We start from the raw sequence: 17,264 nt of genomic DNA on the forward strand, positions 1-17,264 counted from the left end.
TGAGAATTTCAGCTCTGCCATTTTCTAGCAGTGTAAACTTAAGCAGGTGTATTAGTCAGGGTTCTCCAGAGAAATGGAGCCAATGAGATTATGTGTGTGTGTGCATGTGCACACAGGTGCATGCATACGATTTATTATAAAGAATTAGCTCATGGGGCACCTGGGTGGCTCAGTTGGTTAAGTGTCTGACTCTTGGCTTCTGCTCAGGTTGTGATCTCATGGTTCATGAGTTCGAGCCCTGAGTGGGACTCTGAAGTGACAGTGTGGAGCCCACTTGGGATTCTCTCTCTCCCTCTCTCTCTGCCCCTCCCTGCGTGTGTGTATGTGTGTGTGTGTGCATATAGCATGTGTGTACATGCACGTGCATATAGCATTTGCTTATATGTGTGTGCACAGATGCACATGTTTAATCCCCAGCTTTCTCGAAGGTTCAGGTGGAGTTGTCAGCTTCAGTATAGCAAAGAGCAGCAGATGTCAATAGTAGTCGCAGAGCAAATTCAGTACAAGAAAGACTTCTGGAAAAATCATTCCCTTTTTATCTCCTTACGGGAATAGGATGGCAGAAACCCGAGAACGTTTGCATTAGACGAATACTGCCTTCCTGTCTATAGCACCCAATGCTTTAAAAAGAAGGAAATGAATAAATACATACTCTTTTCTTTTCCAAAGCCCTCTTGGATGACAGAGACCATGCTGAGCACTTTCGGTGGATTGTTCACTTAATCGCCACACCCCTATGAGGTAGGTTCCTGCTACACGGAGGATATTTCTTCTTTTACGTTTTGATATGTGGGGCCCATAGCAATTAGTCATTTGCTCAAAGTCATAGGCAACTGGTAAGTGGTACACGCTGGATATGAACTCAGGCCAGCTGGACCACCCGATCTCCCTGCAGGAAAGCTTGCCCGGATTCTCCTGCTGCCAGGTCACCCTTCGTCTCCCTGCTCTATGCCCCTCCCTCCCCTCCGGGCCCTTCTCAGCCACAGTACCTTTTGCACGATACTCTAAGTTTTCATCTGTATCTCTGACTTACTCTGCTGTGAAGCCTTCAAGGGCAGGGCTGCTGTTCTGTTCACCAGTGACTCTCCGGAATTCGTTATAAATGCTGGTTGAATGGATAAATGGGTCCAGGCAAATTATAAGCTGCGGTTGCAATATTTCTGCACTGGAGCTGCGTGTGATTCTGATACAGAGTTCACACTTTTAGCTCCACATTGCACACAAGCTATAAAAATTTCCCACTGAATGCCTGCTCATTTATTGTCTGCATTTTACTGCCCTCTGCCATGACCAGTCCCTTTCACATCCCAAAGATCCTTTTTATTAGTGAAAAGTTTCCTTGATCCAAGCTGACCCCATCTTCCTTTGGTCAGCCTTGTCTCCTTCTATCTTTCCTTCTTGTAATTTTGATTTGTCCCCTAGAACTCATTTAAACAATTAGTCCCCATGCCGGGTGTTAGCCATTTATGTTTGGTATGCTGGCTTGATCCGGGTTTGCTCTGAAAAACATTCCATATTGATTTTAAAATGTAGGGCCGGTGTTCGCCGCATTCATCAACTCTGTCAGGTACAAACATGCTTTCTTCCTGTCAGGGCAGATTAATAACTAGCAAGCTTTCCAACAGGTGTAAAGTGGGCCCTACCTCACTGACAAAGCATTGTCTTTTGGCTTTTGTTTTGACTTATTTTTTACTTAATTTTTTAAATTAATGATCTGCAATTAAATCTTCACATCCAACTGCTGCGTGATGCACATGCGTATACCTTGACATTTTCTCGGCGCAGAACCTGGTGCCCTCAGTGAAGGATATGTAAACACTACTTTAATGCCGAGTTTTGTCTCTTTGGGGGAGGGCAGCAGAAAGGAAACCACTGTTCATTCCCATGAAATGTCACGGGAGAGGTATGGCGGAAATTTGACATTTGACATTTTATTTATAATCCCCCCCCAACTTACATTTCATGACTTTGCATAAAATAAGCTCAGAAAGATGGCTTTCTGTAGGACAGGGGGCATATCCTAAATTGGGACACTCAGTTATGTTTGGCAATTAACTCCTTTTCCTCCATTCTCTTGAGGGGACGTGAAATCCCTGAGACTCCCTAGAGAAACTCTGGCCAACAGGTTTTGCATTATTTAGGAGGGTGATTACCGATGGCCTGTCAGCCTGAAGGTCATCTAGAATGCCAGGTAATAAATCTTCAGAGATTCCTTGGAACACAGCTCTTGCATCTTTCCCGTGGTGAATAAAAGCAGCCTTTTTGACCCTGTATTTCCAAGCTCTTTTCTCCATCAAACTAGTCAAAGGTGAATTCCAGGTCTTAGCCTTTTGGCTTTGAGCACTGATGGAGGCCTTCAGCTTTGGGTCTTTGGACGGAAGAGCAAAGCACTCCACGGGCCAGCAGGGAGAAGCCGTCCCTTTATCCGGGGTGTGTTGTACATGGTGTGTTTGTTGCAGGCTCCATCCACCGTGCCGGAGTGGGGGAGAGAGTTGCCGGGTGAGGAGACAGGCTGCAGAGGGGGTGCCGAGACTGAGTGATATGGGAATCAGAACATGGCGCCTGAGTATGTAGCCCAGTCAGGGCAGCTCTAACGGGCATGGCTGCGTCCTCTCAACTGTCTTGAGGTATAAACCCTACAGTCTTAAAAAGTCAGGCTGAAGTTGCAGGGTACAAAATCAACGTACAGAAATCGGTTGCATTTTTATACACCAACGATGAAGCNAAAGAAAAAAAGAAAAAAAAAAATGTCAGGCTGCTCGCTCTGAGATCCTTTGCCTCCACCAGGGCCGACCCCTGAGCTGACTGTCCCCCTGCTCAAAAGCCTCAACAATCCAGCAGGGAGCCTGCAAAAGGCCCCGAGCTCTGTGTGGGGGCTTCAGTGAGGACACCTACAGTCACTCAACTGCTGTCGTAGCCCTGAACGGGAGGTGGGAATGATCTCTGCACACTGGAAGTGCCTCCTGGCCCAGTGCAACTTCACTGTTTATAACCCCAGCCCCCCTGAGTCCTCAAACTTACTCCACTTCCATATCATGGTAGGGAGGGAAGACCCCAGACCCCAGTGTCCCCTTGTCACACATTCTGATTTAGCAAGTGTGTGGTGGGGTCCAGGAATCCATGTTCTTAACAAGCTGCTGCCCAGGCGGACCGTACTCTGAAAGAAGGCCCAGAACGTTGGGAAGAGTTCTTGACGACCACCTGAGCAAAACCTCTGTTTTACAGAGGACGTAACTGAGGTCCGGGGAGGAAGGCTCGTGTTAAGCCACACAATGATGTGATACCAGAGCTAGAACTGGAAGCAAGGTGTCTAATGTCACCTCCTTCATGCTTTCTCCCAAGGAGGAGACAAGGTGAAGCCATGGCTCTGTATTCTTCTGTGCTTTTTTCTTTTTTTTTTAATTTTCTTTTTTTTAAAATTTTTAATGTTTTATTTATTTCTAGGAGAGAGAGAGAGAGACAGCGTGAGTAGGGGAGGGTCAGAGAGAGAGGGAGTCACAGACTCTGAAACAGGCTCCAGGCTCTGAGCTGGCAGTCAGCACAGAGCCTGACGCGGGGCTCGAACCCACAAACCGCGAGATCATGACGTAAGTGAAAGTCGGACAGTTAACCGACTAAGCCACCCAGGCGCCCCTCTTCTGTGCTTTTTTCTAACTGGACACAGCCTGCAGTGTTTCTCAAAAGGATACGTTGGCATTTTGTCACGTGGGATTGTCTGACGCGCTGCAGGTCCCTGAGTATTAATGCCAGTAGCACCCCTACCCTGCGTCACTCTGACAATCCGAAATACCTGCACATATTTCCAGATGCCCCTCAGTGGTAGTGGGGAGCCAGTGCTGCCTCCAGTTGAGAATCGCCAGTGGGGAAAGGAGCTATAGTTGCTTATCCGTCAAAGGAATTCTGCTTTTGAGTTTTAATTTTGCCATGGATTTCCTGTGACCTGAAGGATATCCCTGGCCCAACTGTTGAGACTCTGTCCCTCTGTTTCTTTAACTACACAATGGGGCTGGGTCAGAAAGATCTTTTGGGACCCTTGTGACTGACTTGGTAAATCTGAGACAAGGAATTGTGTTGTGGCTCAGGAGGTGCTGGTGGAGTACACAGACCAGGCGTGAACACACATGCTCTTTCTCTTGCATGGCTGCGGTCCACACAGACCATGAATACTACTGTCAGGAAATGGATCCGTTTCCAAAGGATACCAAGAAGGGGCACTTTGGGGGCTTAAGCCCAACATCTGGGCCCATTTATTAAGCACTTTAAAGTCTTCCATCCCGCATGGTTGGATTTATAGCATTGGCCCTCTGCCTTTAAGAGAACAGGACTTGATTGTGCTCGTTCTGTCAGCTCTGGGTTGACAGCGACAGAGAGCCTCAGTGTCCAGAGGTGATGTGGACTCCCACACAATTCAAGTAGATTGAACTCAAGGTGATGAGTTGCTACAACCACTCGCCAAACTGCAGAGGTGTTAGCTGCTTCAGCTTCCTTAAGAAATTGGAAAAGGGCTGTGCTTCCTGTTTTGAGAAGCTCCCCCACCCAGTTCCCTGGTGCATTATGGGGGCATGCTGTTTTATTTAGGGGGAGGGGAAAAGAGCACTCAGGGATAGTGTGTTGGGGGCAGGGACCTCCACAGCCCTCACCTGACTTTCAGTACGGGAACCATACTCCCAGTCTGAAACCACCTTGGGCTTTAGGAGAGGCCCCCAAGCCAAGCACTCTTGGGCTAACCTACGGCCAACTGGTGTTCTCTCAAAAGAACATGAGGCTTTTTACTTCTCAGAACTGCAATTTGGCTCCTTTGGGAGAAAGGCATCAGATTAATTTCTAGGATAGGGGCACAATTAATGAAAATAATAAGCTGGTTTAATTTGCTTTTCATCTACCAGTTACTGCCTTTTCAAAGAGCTCTGCAGAAAAGCTGTTGACCGGAGTGGCTATTTACTCTCAGTCCATTTCATAGTAGTTGTGTCATAGTGGCTTTATTCCTCATTCATTTCCCTCAGAACAGCAGAGCTGAAAGGGACAGATATTAAGTCCAATTTTCTTATTTTATAGCTTGGGAAAAGTGACAGATCTATCGAATGTAAGGATCTTGCTTAGGGTCATATAGCTAGTTAACAATAAAGCTACAGCTAGAAGAAAGGTCTTCAGACTCCCTGTCTAGTGCTCTTTCCATACTTGACCCCCTCATGAAGGTTGCCTTTGTACCAACTTCCCAATTTAAATTCTATTACTAAAACTTCTAGACCAAAATGTGCCAATAAAGCTTCCCTGCCCCACATATACATGAAGGCATACCGAATATTGTGCTATGGCCGAACAGTTTCAACTAGCAAAATCCCAAACTTAGGTCCCTAAGGAAACCGCCAAGAAGAAATTCCGGACAAAAGCACTTTTCTCTGGTAATGTGCTCATTTTTCATCTTGCTACCTGATGTAGCTTCATTCTGCCTGAACTTAATTGCCATAATGGTGCTAGAAAGGAACTTTTAGGAGAGTGGCAGATGAGGTAGGGCTTTGTAGATGAAAGGCAAACCCTATACCCACATCTGTGAGCTGAACTACCAAACTGAAATTAGGTGAACTATCCCCAAGTAGATTTTCTCTTTATCCCTTTAGAAACCTCAGGACATTACTCAAGCCCTGGAATTCCTGAAGACAGAGACTAGACACTACTTACTGCACACGCATCTGGTTTAACCCTCTCTGTGTCAGACTGCAGACCATTCTCAGATTCAACTTCCTCTTCAAAAAGACCCAAATTCTTTCTCAGGAGGTGAAACTGTGATGTGGTGATGACCCAGACATCCTGGGACAGAAACAAAGCTAGAATCAGAAAGATCAGTATGACAGTCAGCAACTTTGGCCAGCGCCATGCCCTACGAGGCTCTCAATCCTGATTCAGCAGTCTCTGTACTTGGCTCAAACTCCCGAGGCCCCTCTTAGTGAATGAATATCACTGTCCACATAGTTGCCCAAGTCAGAAGGCCAAAGGTCATTCTTGATTCTGGGCTCTTCCCTTAGCTCCAATCCATCACAAAATGTGGTATAATCTCTCTCCCTAATGTCTCAGATTCCTACACTTCCTTCTTTCTCCAAGCCACCGTCTGGTCTACAGCAATCTCTTGCATCAGGTCACGTACTCAACCGGGGGAAACAGCAGTACATGAAGCAGACCTAGAACATTCTCCTCAACAAGTTCAGGCATGTATTCCAATTGGCCGTTTATTCATTTACCTCCTTCAGTGGCCGTGAGCCCAGAAAACTTCCCAAGCTTTCCTTCTTCCCATCCTTCTCCTGTTCCTCCCTGTCAGTCCAGCCTTTTTGGACACTTTTGTGTGATCCTGTCCATTTCTTTCACACCCTATGCTCTGAGCTAGAGTTCTGGGCTGTGTTTTTCTGGAGAGCATTGTCGAGCTACTCTCCTCTTTCCAGGAAAATTTACTGCCTGTCCTGCCCCTGGTGGCCCAGCCCCTAGGTTGGGCCAGTTGGGCCTGAGGCCTCTGGTGAGGTTGCAGGGTTAACTAGACAAAGTCTGAGCAGACAAAGTCTAAAGGCTTGGCAACTCTTGCCCAAACTGGAAACTCCAGCCTCCAATAATCTTTAAGTCAAAAACCATCTTCCACATGCATACTCAAACTATATATTCATTGCCACCACAAAAACTGTTTCTAGGTCAGGTAAATGTTACCTTAAGACTTGGACAAAATTTGTACTATTGAAAAAAATTGGCTAAAATAGTAACTGAGCAATGATCATATCACAGTGCTTCTACTTCTCTGATGGGAGGGAGGAAGGAGAGAGACCGTGTCTGCTCCCTGGGATCCAGGAGGTGAAGGGGCTGAAGCTGTCTTTGTCTGTTGTCTTTGCCTAGTGCACAGTAGCATCTCAATACATGTTTCCTGAGCAAAGGTTGAGATTCACAGTAGGCCCTATGGGTTTATGCATCATGGAGGCTGAATTCTTAATTCATAGAAAGTGGGGGGGAAAAGTCTTAGAGTACAACAGATTAAATCTCTCCATTTTACAAGTGAGAAGACAGAGGTCAAAAATGACTAGTTTAGCAAAGATCACACAGCAAGTTGGTGGCAGAGCCTGGACTCAAGTCAGTTTTTCCGGTCCCACTGTTCTTTCCCCAACACCAAATCTCCCACCTCAGCCTTAAACCCAAACAAGAGTTCCCTATAAAGATTTACGAAAGTCAGGCCTCTTGGGGCACCTGGGTGGCTCAGTTGGTTAAGTGTCCAACTCTTGGTTTCGGCTCAGGTCATGATCTCATAGTTTGTGGGCTTGAGCCCCACATCGGGCTCTGTGCTGTCAGTGTGGAGCCTGCTTGGAATTCTCTCTCTTCTCTCTCCCCCCCGCCGAAAGTANCAACCGATGAATGGATCAAGAAGATGTGGTCTATATATACAATGGAATACTACATGGCAAGGAGAAAGAATGAAATCTGACCATTTGCAGCAACGTGGATGGAACTGGAAGGTATTATGCTAAGTGAAATGAGTCAGAGAAAGACAGATACCATACATTTTCACTCATACATGGATCTTGAGAAACTTAGCAGAAGATCATGGGAGAAGGGAAGGGGAAAAAATAGTTACAAACAGAGAGGGAGGCAAGCAAACCATAAGAGATTCTTAAATACAGAGAACAAACTGAGGGTTGATGGGGGCTGGGGGAGAGGGGAAAGTGGGTGATGGGCATGGAGGAGGGCACTTGTGGGGATGAGCCCTTGGTGTTGTATGGAAGCTAATTTGACAATAAATTATATTAAAAATAAATAAATAAAAATTAAAAAAAGAAGCTTTAAAAAAAAGAAAGGAAGTCAGGCCTCTTAGTCCATGCTCAGATCATACATATTTTGATGCGTTTTTAAAAAGCACTGACATTAAACTTGTCAGAGAGCTGTTCTTCTTCATTCCCATCCACGTTCCCCTATACAGCTATTTTTTTCCCCTTTTTTTGCAATGAAATCAAACTTGTAACGGGTGCCGTATTTTTAACACATACAAATGAAGCCTATCAAAGCCAGATGCACTAGATAACTATAGATAAATAAATCACTTGCTCCAGCATCAGAGAATTCTGTTTGGTGCTGATTTAATAGATTGGGGGGGAAATCAGCAAGGAAATTCAATAATGAGCACCTGCTCTTTGCAATAAACTTGCTGGGAAACAAGCAGAAGTGAAAGGAATTAATTTAGATGTAAGTGACATGATACCCACGTGCCTACTGGAAAGACTTGAAGCTGCTCCGCGACACGCACGGCCCTTTGTCCTCTCCTGCCCTAGTCTCTACAACTCGGGCCCAGTGTTCTGTTTCAGGTGTAACATTTCCATCTATGCAGAAGAGCATCCCTCTCACCATCTTAGCCTCCTTGGAGAGCTAGATCTGTGACGATGGAGCCTTGTACAAAATACCTTCACTGCTCTTTTTTGTGGTCTTCTTCGTATATTCCCCGGGCAATCCCGTAGATGAGGTAGAGAAAAAGTGTCACGCCAAAAAGAGGAAGCAATTGTGAGGAGCTGCTGGGTTTGTTGGGGGCAGAGGCAGGGACAAAAAGCTGGAGCTTCAGACACAGAGTCTATTTCTGTGAATGCCATTTCATCACCGAAGGAGACACCCTGCAAGGCAATTTCTTCCTTGTTTTTTGCAAAACTTATGGGCTGATACAGTCTAGCGGAGGCAATTAAAGGGTCACAGGTGAGCTTCACTTTAGTTCAGTGTTGGCAATATGGAGCCCTAAATGGAATAATGAGATAGGTCAATTTGTTTCTTTCTTCTGGTTCATGATAGTGAGGAAAAAATAAAATGTGGACCCTACAATGACATTTCCCAGGAAAGATCTGGACCCCAAAGGGCCACAGGCAGCAAAGTTCTAGTCATTTTATGCTACATACCAGAGGTCAGCAAATTATAGTCCAGAGTCCAAATCTGGCCACTAGCTATTTTTTTAAATAAAGTTTTATTGGCACCCAGCCATAGCCATCTGTTTCTGGATGTTCTATGGCCACGTTCACACAACAATAGCACGACTGAGTTTTTGTAGCAGAGATGGCTGTCAAAGCCTAAATTATTCACCCTCTGGCCCTTTACAAAAAGAAGTTTGCTAACTCCTGTGTTAGAGAAATCAAACGCTAAGCCCACTCATGAGGAAAGGCTCCTTTTGTCAGGACAAAAATCACTTGGGCTTGGAAGAGACTCCACCTTGCTGAAGATCCCTGAGCAGGTTTGATGGAATGGATATTGGGCCTGGGATGGGCGTGAACTTTTTTTCTTGCCATTCTTTTATTTTTTAATTTTTTAAAAATATTTTATTTATTGTTGAGAGAGAGAGAAACAGCGTGAGCAGGGGAGGGTCAGAGAGAGAGGGAGACACAGAATCTGAAGACAGTCTCTAGGCTTTGAGCTAGCTGTCAGCACAGAGCGCGACGTGGGGCTCGAACCCACAAACCGTGAGATCATGACCTGAGCTGAAGTCGGACGCTTAACCGACTGAGCCACCCAGGTGTCCCCTTGCCATTCTTTATGAAATAAGTCTTAATCCCTCATTTCCACTGTGAAAAAAATCTATTCTAGTGACTTCCAACTATTTAACAATTCCTGGCAGGATTCTCTTCATTACCGGTAATATACTATCAGCCCAGTGCCAGAGGGTTGAAGGACAATGAAATCAATAGCCTGCACCCGAGACTTCAGATATTAGGGGTGTTTCTTAAGAGTCCTGTTTCTAACTTGTTCTATCAAGCAGGGCCACCAACATATGATGTGTGAGGGATCTAGCTCCCTAGGGTTTTCTGAAGTTCAAGCACATAGGCAGATCTGGGCTAATTCAGAGCACTATTGGCCTTGAAGAGGCTACGGTCTGTGAAGACTCTGCAGACTTTTTTGTAGGGATCCCTAAGTGGCAGTTCCCATGCACTATGGTCCATTTCATGTCCTGAACATCAGTCTTAGCAAGAATAATCAGGAATCTCACTTTCCTCTCCTAGGAAAAAACTGCTTCCTACAGAAAGCCTTGATGGGGTCTTGCCAAAAGGAAGCTACATCTTCAGAATGCCAGATTGGGTTGTGGGTGAAGGTAGAAGAGTCTAGGATGAAATATCATCAAGACCCCTCACCAGGAGCTATAAGGTTTTTGCTCTCTCTCAGTCTACTCGTTGCCTACTCAAAATAAATTCATTTGCTAGGGCTGCCATAATGAAACACAACAAATTTGGGCAGCTTAACCCATGGAAATGTATTCATGTATGGGCAGGGTGAGTACCTTCTGAGGTCTGCAAGGGAGAACTCGATTCCACAGCTCTCTCCTAGTCTGTGGCAGTTTGCTGGCAATCACCCCAATCAGCCTTCATCTTCCCATGACACCCTCCCTATGTGTGTGTCTATGTCCAAATTTCTCCTTTTTATAAGGATACCAGTCACATCGGATTTAGGTCCCACCTTACTGCTGTATGACCTCATCATAGTAATTTTATCTGTAAAAACTCTGTACATAAGGCAACATTCTGACTTCAACTTAACTCCTGACTTGGGGTTAGGACTTCAACATATGAATGGAGAAGCACAGTTCAACCCCAAACACCTACCTACCAATTCTCAGCCACCCTTCCTTCGCTCCCACCTCTTTAGGATTCTACTTCTCTGCCTCTAATTCTGGGCATGTCCCAATACCGGTAGAGTTTGTCATAAGACTGAAGCCAGAAAGCGTAAGGTATACAGTCACCCCTCATTGGACCTCTGTTACTTCGTAGGTATGTGACCCTGGACAAGTTATATAATGTCTTAAGGCTTCAGTTGCTGCATTGAGAAGCTGGGAAGAATAACATTCTTCGTGGGATGATTGGCGTGGACCGCATTACATAGCTAGGCTCAATAAACAGTAACTATTATAATTATCTGNAGAGAGAGCAGGTCTGGGAAAAGTTCATTCCTTTGTCCAAAAGAATATTCATCGAGCTAGGTACTCTGTAGGGCCTGAAGATTCAACAACGTAGACAACAAAGTTCCCACTATCAAGGAGCTAACAATCCAGTGGGAGAGATAGAGGAGATAGAAAACAAGGAAATACACATGATCAAATCAGATAGTGGCAAATGCTATGAGGAACAATAACATGGGGCTGGGAAACAGTCCTGAGAGGGAGTAGAAGATTGCTGAGAAGCACAGGGAAGTGACTCGATGACATTTGTCCTCTTCAATTGGCTTAGATGTGAATATTGATTCCAATTCATGCTTCTTTTTTGCTGTTGAATTCTAACGCCTCTTCAAATCAGTACCATACTACTGAGCACTTAATTATGCCCTCCCTAGCATTCCTGACGATTATTTCTCCTATGCTAATCCCTTCCACTGGGTTGTTGGCTCCTTGGAGGCAGGGCTCGTATTTCACACTTCTTTTGTAATGGTCTCACTCTTAGTACAGTGCTGAAACCGGTAGTTTCTCCCTAATACTTGTGTGTGAAATGATTTACAGAGAAAAACTAAGTTCCCCTATTTTTATGGGAGATAGTGACGAGAGCAGAACTTCTAAGTTTATCAGACCTCACTTCAGAGCATAAAGCAATCTCTGCCCATTGAGATAACCAACGGATAGACTAGCATCATCTGGACACTGTTTCAGGAGACCCCTAGCATTCCCCGTGGCACATTCTGATTTATATAATAATATTAGCCATTAGGTACTCGGCACTTACCATGCCAGGTGTTGTTCTAAATGCACTTTCTGTACCTGAACCCATTTCATTCTTGCTACCACCCTTGACGGAAGTAATGTTATCCCCGTTTTACAGGTGAGAACGATGAGGCCAGACACTTGAAGTAATTTGCTCAAAGTCTCACTACTTAATGTCTGAGCAAGCCTGGGGTGTTGGGATCTGTATACAATTCAGCTGATAAGACCAAATGGCCCAGAGGGTAGGTACAGCAAAGTGGCCAAGGGATCGACTCTGGGGTCAAATCGACCTGGGATCAAATCCCAGCTCAGCAACTTCAGAAATGTGTGACCTTGAGCAAGCAACTTTCCTTGACCAAAATCTCAGCATCTTCAGCCATAAAATTAAGACTAAAAGTAGCACCCAGCAACTATGACAATCAAATGAACTAATGTATGTAAGGCACGTGGCATGGTACCTGGCATACAATAAGGGCAGTTAGATGTTAGCATAACTTATTCAAAGTTCTAAACAGGCAAATGGCTGAGGGATTTAATTATTGGCCCTTGGACCTACAAGGGCTGGATGTCAGGAGGTAATTCAGCCAACTGGGCAAGGCAGCACATCACTTGGGCTTTTTAGAAAGAGGCTGTCACCGTTTGGGTAGCAGGTTGTAGTTGCGGTAATGGCCGTGGCGGCTGAGACTGCGGCAGGAATTGGGATATGGGTTGGGGACTGAATGTTCTCAACTTGATTTCTTCTGTGGCAGGTTTTGACAACAGAGGCGATCCCTAACCATGCTGAAGGAGGAGTTCGCCTGCTGAAATCTCACCGTAAGTAGCCAGTCTCTACGCGTTTCAGCCATTGATCCAGAGCTTGTGTCTGATTAGGCTGGGGTAGACAGGAGAGGCATGATAAATTATTTTCTAGGTTTCCATAGGACCTATCAAAGTGTATAAGGTAGGACATAAATACACCTTGTTAATGTTTCTAACAAACAGAGGAAGAGCAGCCCGTGTGTCAATTAGCATACAATTATTGGGCCACATTTTTATTTCTCTCTGCCCTCTGTTCTTCTTACAGCAAGGAGAGGGGTACCAAAGCTCACAATATATGACTAAAGGGTCTGAAGCATAAGACCATTCCCAGATACTGCGTCTCTTTGGGTGGTCTCTCAAAAGGTATTGCAGCCTCCTACCATGCTGGCCTCCTGGGCCCCATGCTGCCCACAGATGGCTGGCAATGTAAGGGGCCTCCCCAGGAAACCATGGCAGCCAGTCAACAGCATTTGTTGAAAGATAACTTGCTAACTTTATTTTAATCTTACTGTTCCCCTTGGGAAACCCATTTTAGTAATTTTATATATATTTTTGAAACAATCTCAAACGCGCACAGAAGATTCAAATATAGTCAATAAAGTACACAGAGGATTTTTCTCCCCTGAATCACTTGAGAGAAAGTTGCCATCCTGATGCCCCATTGAATTACTTTGATTTTGGTATTTCCTATAAACAAGGGCATTCTCCTATATAACTACAATGTGACCCTTTAAGTCCGGGAGTTAATGTTGAGAGATAATTATAATCTCATCCTTAGATCCCATCCAAGCTTCACCAATCATGTCCCAATCATGGCCTTTATTTTTTGTTGTTGTTTATTTATCTTGTGTGCATGCACGAGAGAGAGAGAGAGGAAGAGGAAGAGAGAGGATGGGGGAGGATGAGAGAGATGGAGACAGAGAATCCCAAGCAGGCTCTGTGCTGTCAGCATGGAGCCCAACGTGGGGCTCGAACTCATGAACTTTGAGATCATGACCTGAGCCCAAATCAAGAGTCAGATGCTTAACCAGTTGAGCCCCCCAAGTGTCCCCCATCTTGTCCTTTAGAATAAAGGGATCCAGTTCATAACCATGTGTTATATTTAGTTGTTAAGCCTTTCTAGTCTCCTTTCTATACAGCCTCTCAGCCTCTTTGACTTTCTAGATCTTGACACTTCTGAATATTTCCAGCTAGCTACTGTATAGAATGCCCTTCTATTTGAGTTGGTCTAATGTTTCTTCATTGTTAGCTTCACATTGTGCACCTCTGGCAGCAATGCCACACAAGTGATGATGTGTTCTCATTCCATCCTATTGGGATGTTCTAGAAGAAACAAGTTCTAGGGTTGGCCATCATGGTTAGCTCCTGAATCAGTTTCATCACAAGTTGGATGAACGCCCAGCTGCACTGCACCCTGGGCTTAGAATGGAAAAAGTGATCTTGACCAGTACTTGTGATGCTTCCACACTAAAATCTACTCAAGTGTGGTCTTCTCCTACATTTATAGCTTTCCACCCTACGATACCTATGGCTTTACAGGGATGCCACACCCAGTTGCCTTTCTCCCAGGAACACTTTCCCATCTCTGTGCCTTTGCCCATAGGGTTTCCTTTGCCCTCCATCTCCATTCCATTCCTCCCCAAGTCTCATGGGAAAAGCTATTTGTCTTTCAGGGGCCACTTCAACTCTACATGAAGTTTTTCTCAACTCCCCTTCCCTAACTTGGAATTTCACCTTTCCTCTAACATATTTTGCTTTACAAATTTTTTTTAATAATCATATTGTCCCTTATACTAAAATTAGATGATAGACTATGAGCATTTTGCAGGCAGTAGCTTTGTGTTATGCATCTCTCTTTTGTCCTTAATCCTGCCCCACCCTCCGCCTGTGACTGACCATTTAATGTAATGCTGTGTGTGTAATAATAATAGCTAATATTTTTGACTGCTAACCACGTACAGGTACTGTTCCAAGTTCTCTGCACAGATTATTTCATTTAATACTTCTAACAGCTACATAAATTAGGGGGCTATCATTGTTACCATTTTATAGAAAGTAAATCAACAATAATAGATAATAAATAAATCTCCACTGATGGCAAGAATCATTTCACGAACACCCAAAAAAAAATATTTAACAAAAAATTATTATACTGTGGTACCCTGAGGGCCCTCTAGTTCCTGATCTTGGAGACACTGTTTCTAATTAGAGGATAAGATTCACTATTGGGTCGGAAAGCTATAACTAAGCCATTGAAAAATGAAAGTCACAGGCCAAGGAATTTCATTTTGAGAGAAAGGGACACCTGGGTGGTTCAGTCAGTTAAGCATCTGACTCTTGGTTTCGGCTCAAGGCATGGTCTCACATTTTGTGAGTTCAAGCCTTGCATCGGGCTGCATGCTGACCGTGCAGAGCCTTCTTGGGATTCTCTCTCTCCCTCTCTCTCCCCCTCCCCTACTCTCTCTCTCTTTCTCAAAAATGAATAAACCTAAAAAAATAAAAACAATCAAATTTAGAAATAGAGGGGAAAAAAACAGGTGATTTGTAGAAAGTAAAGCACCAAGAGACAGGTAAGGTGGCAACAAATGGAAGCAAGCACCTGGGATCTACAGACATATCCCAAGCATAAGAGACTAGCTCAGCAAAGAGCCCTATGTCAACATGGAGAACAGGACTGGTCCTTGGGGCCCAGTGACTCCTTAGAGTTATCTCATGAGTAGCACCTCCATATGTACTTGAAACAGAGGAACCACAATAATCATTAATCTCACACCCAGAGTTTACTCTCTATATCTCTAAGCAATGGTCTTTGGGTCCAGCCCTGGATGAGTTGGCTTTCTCAGTATACAAAGGCCAGACAACCTACATAAGGGATGGCTAAGATGTGGAATTCCAGAGGAAGTATCCTCTGGCCAGTCACCTTACCTGTGTGAGCCCCAATTTTCTCATCTATAACATGGGATTAATACTCACACCACCTATCTCATGGTGACTGTACAGCACATATAACTGCTCACTTAGGTCAGGTTAAACAATTACCAATATTTGTTCATTTCTTACACACAAAATCAGCGGCTTCATATGGTTCAACTAAATAGGATGCAAACTGTGGGCTCTTCTTTATCTATGTACTCTCAGCATCAAGTACAGTGTCTATCACAGGGGAAGCATCCAAAAAACATTTCAACAGATTTATCCAGGTATAACTGACACACAATAAACCGCCCATAGTTCAATTCTACAATCTGATGAGTTTTGCTATGTATATACCTGTGAACCATTATAGCAATCAAGATATGGTGAACACATACACCGCTTCCCAAAATTTCCTTATCAAGTAATATTGGTTGGAGGAATAAAGAATACGTCTTACTTTTCTAGAGGCTATAAAACACCAACACCAAGGGATTATTGCTAAAGCCCAAGGAGGAGACTCTTTTTCTTTACCCCTCTACTGAGAGTGCAGAGCCCTGGGAAAGAGAGCAGGCAAAGAAACCCTGGACCATGATGGGCTTGGGGGCCACAAAGGCAATGGTGCTCCTGATGGCAGAATCCGCTGCCTGTTTGGAGGAAATAATACTCTGATGGAGCTCCAGGTCATATTTCCAGCTTTAGTGCCAACTGACTTATAATGTTGGGTACTTTTGTTTGCCCAATTCTTTTCAAAAAAGGCTTATTGATCAGGAAAACATTTTAGAGCTGATTGGGCGGCTTTAAATCTCATTCTTTTATGAGATTTTCTTTTTACATTGTCTGTAGCAATAAACTTAGACAGAGATGGATGGTAAGGAGTGCTAAAATAAAACTGAACTGTAACTTCGAGTGATTTCACAGCCAAGATGGGGTGCTTTACTCATATTTATGACAGTATGCAGTACTGGAAACTTCCACAGGGCAGTAGGGCCTGCCTAATTAGCTGGAGATCTGGAGACTGTCCAGGCCTCATCTAAGTGGGGCAAACCTAATAGTTCACCAATGTGTCAAGTGACTTAGAGAATTGAAGACAGTCCCAATTTCACCCTGAACTTCTGCTTTGCTTTGCCTAGGACAACTGAGTCTATAAAGCACAAGCTTACCCAGCCACTCCACCTTTGCATTTGCAATTCACCCAGGTGATTGTCCAGATCAACCCGGCTTTCTGTGTAGAAGTCAGAACACTGTGAGGCGTGAGAAGCTCAGGAATGTCTGTCTCTGCAGTAATAACAAAAGAACAACGTGGACTGCTTCAAACTCATGTGAGAAATTGAGGCTCCCTAGTGAGAGGGCCCAGCAGATGCCTACCTTTTAGTATTTTCTTCTTGTGACTGGATATTTTATGGTATGTTGGAGACAGGATCTTTGAGGTTACTACGCTCAACTATATTTCAATAGCAGAATCTACAATACAAAGAAAAATTTACAGGGAAATTCAACGTATACAAAGTATCTACCCTCTTACTACCTTGAGAGTTCCAGAGGTACCTTCTAGAAGTTTCCCTGAGCCTTAGCTTCTTCCTTTGTAAAATGGAAGAATGCCAGTGTCTGCCTGCTAGGGTAGTTGTGAAGACCAAATGAGATAATACCTTAAAGAATTTGCATCATGTCTAATGTATGAAAAACTTTCAGGAAAAGGGAATATCCTTCTCTTCTCATGCCCCTGGGCCTGTCACTTTGGAAACAGGAGAACCATGTCCTAGAGAGTGAAGTGATTGCCTTCAGTCAGGGAGCAAGTTAGTTAGTACTGTTCCTAACACACCTTTGCCAACTCCCTCCCACTCCTGTGTGCCTTTTATTTCACATGGTTGTTTCC

The sequence above is a fragment of the Crocuta crocuta genome, unplaced genomic scaffold, assembly GCF_008692635.1.
Source record: "Crocuta crocuta isolate KB4526 unplaced genomic scaffold, BGI_CrCroc_1.0 scaffold241, whole genome shotgun sequence".
Classification (NCBI taxonomy): domain Eukaryota; kingdom Metazoa; phylum Chordata; class Mammalia; order Carnivora; family Hyaenidae; genus Crocuta; species Crocuta crocuta.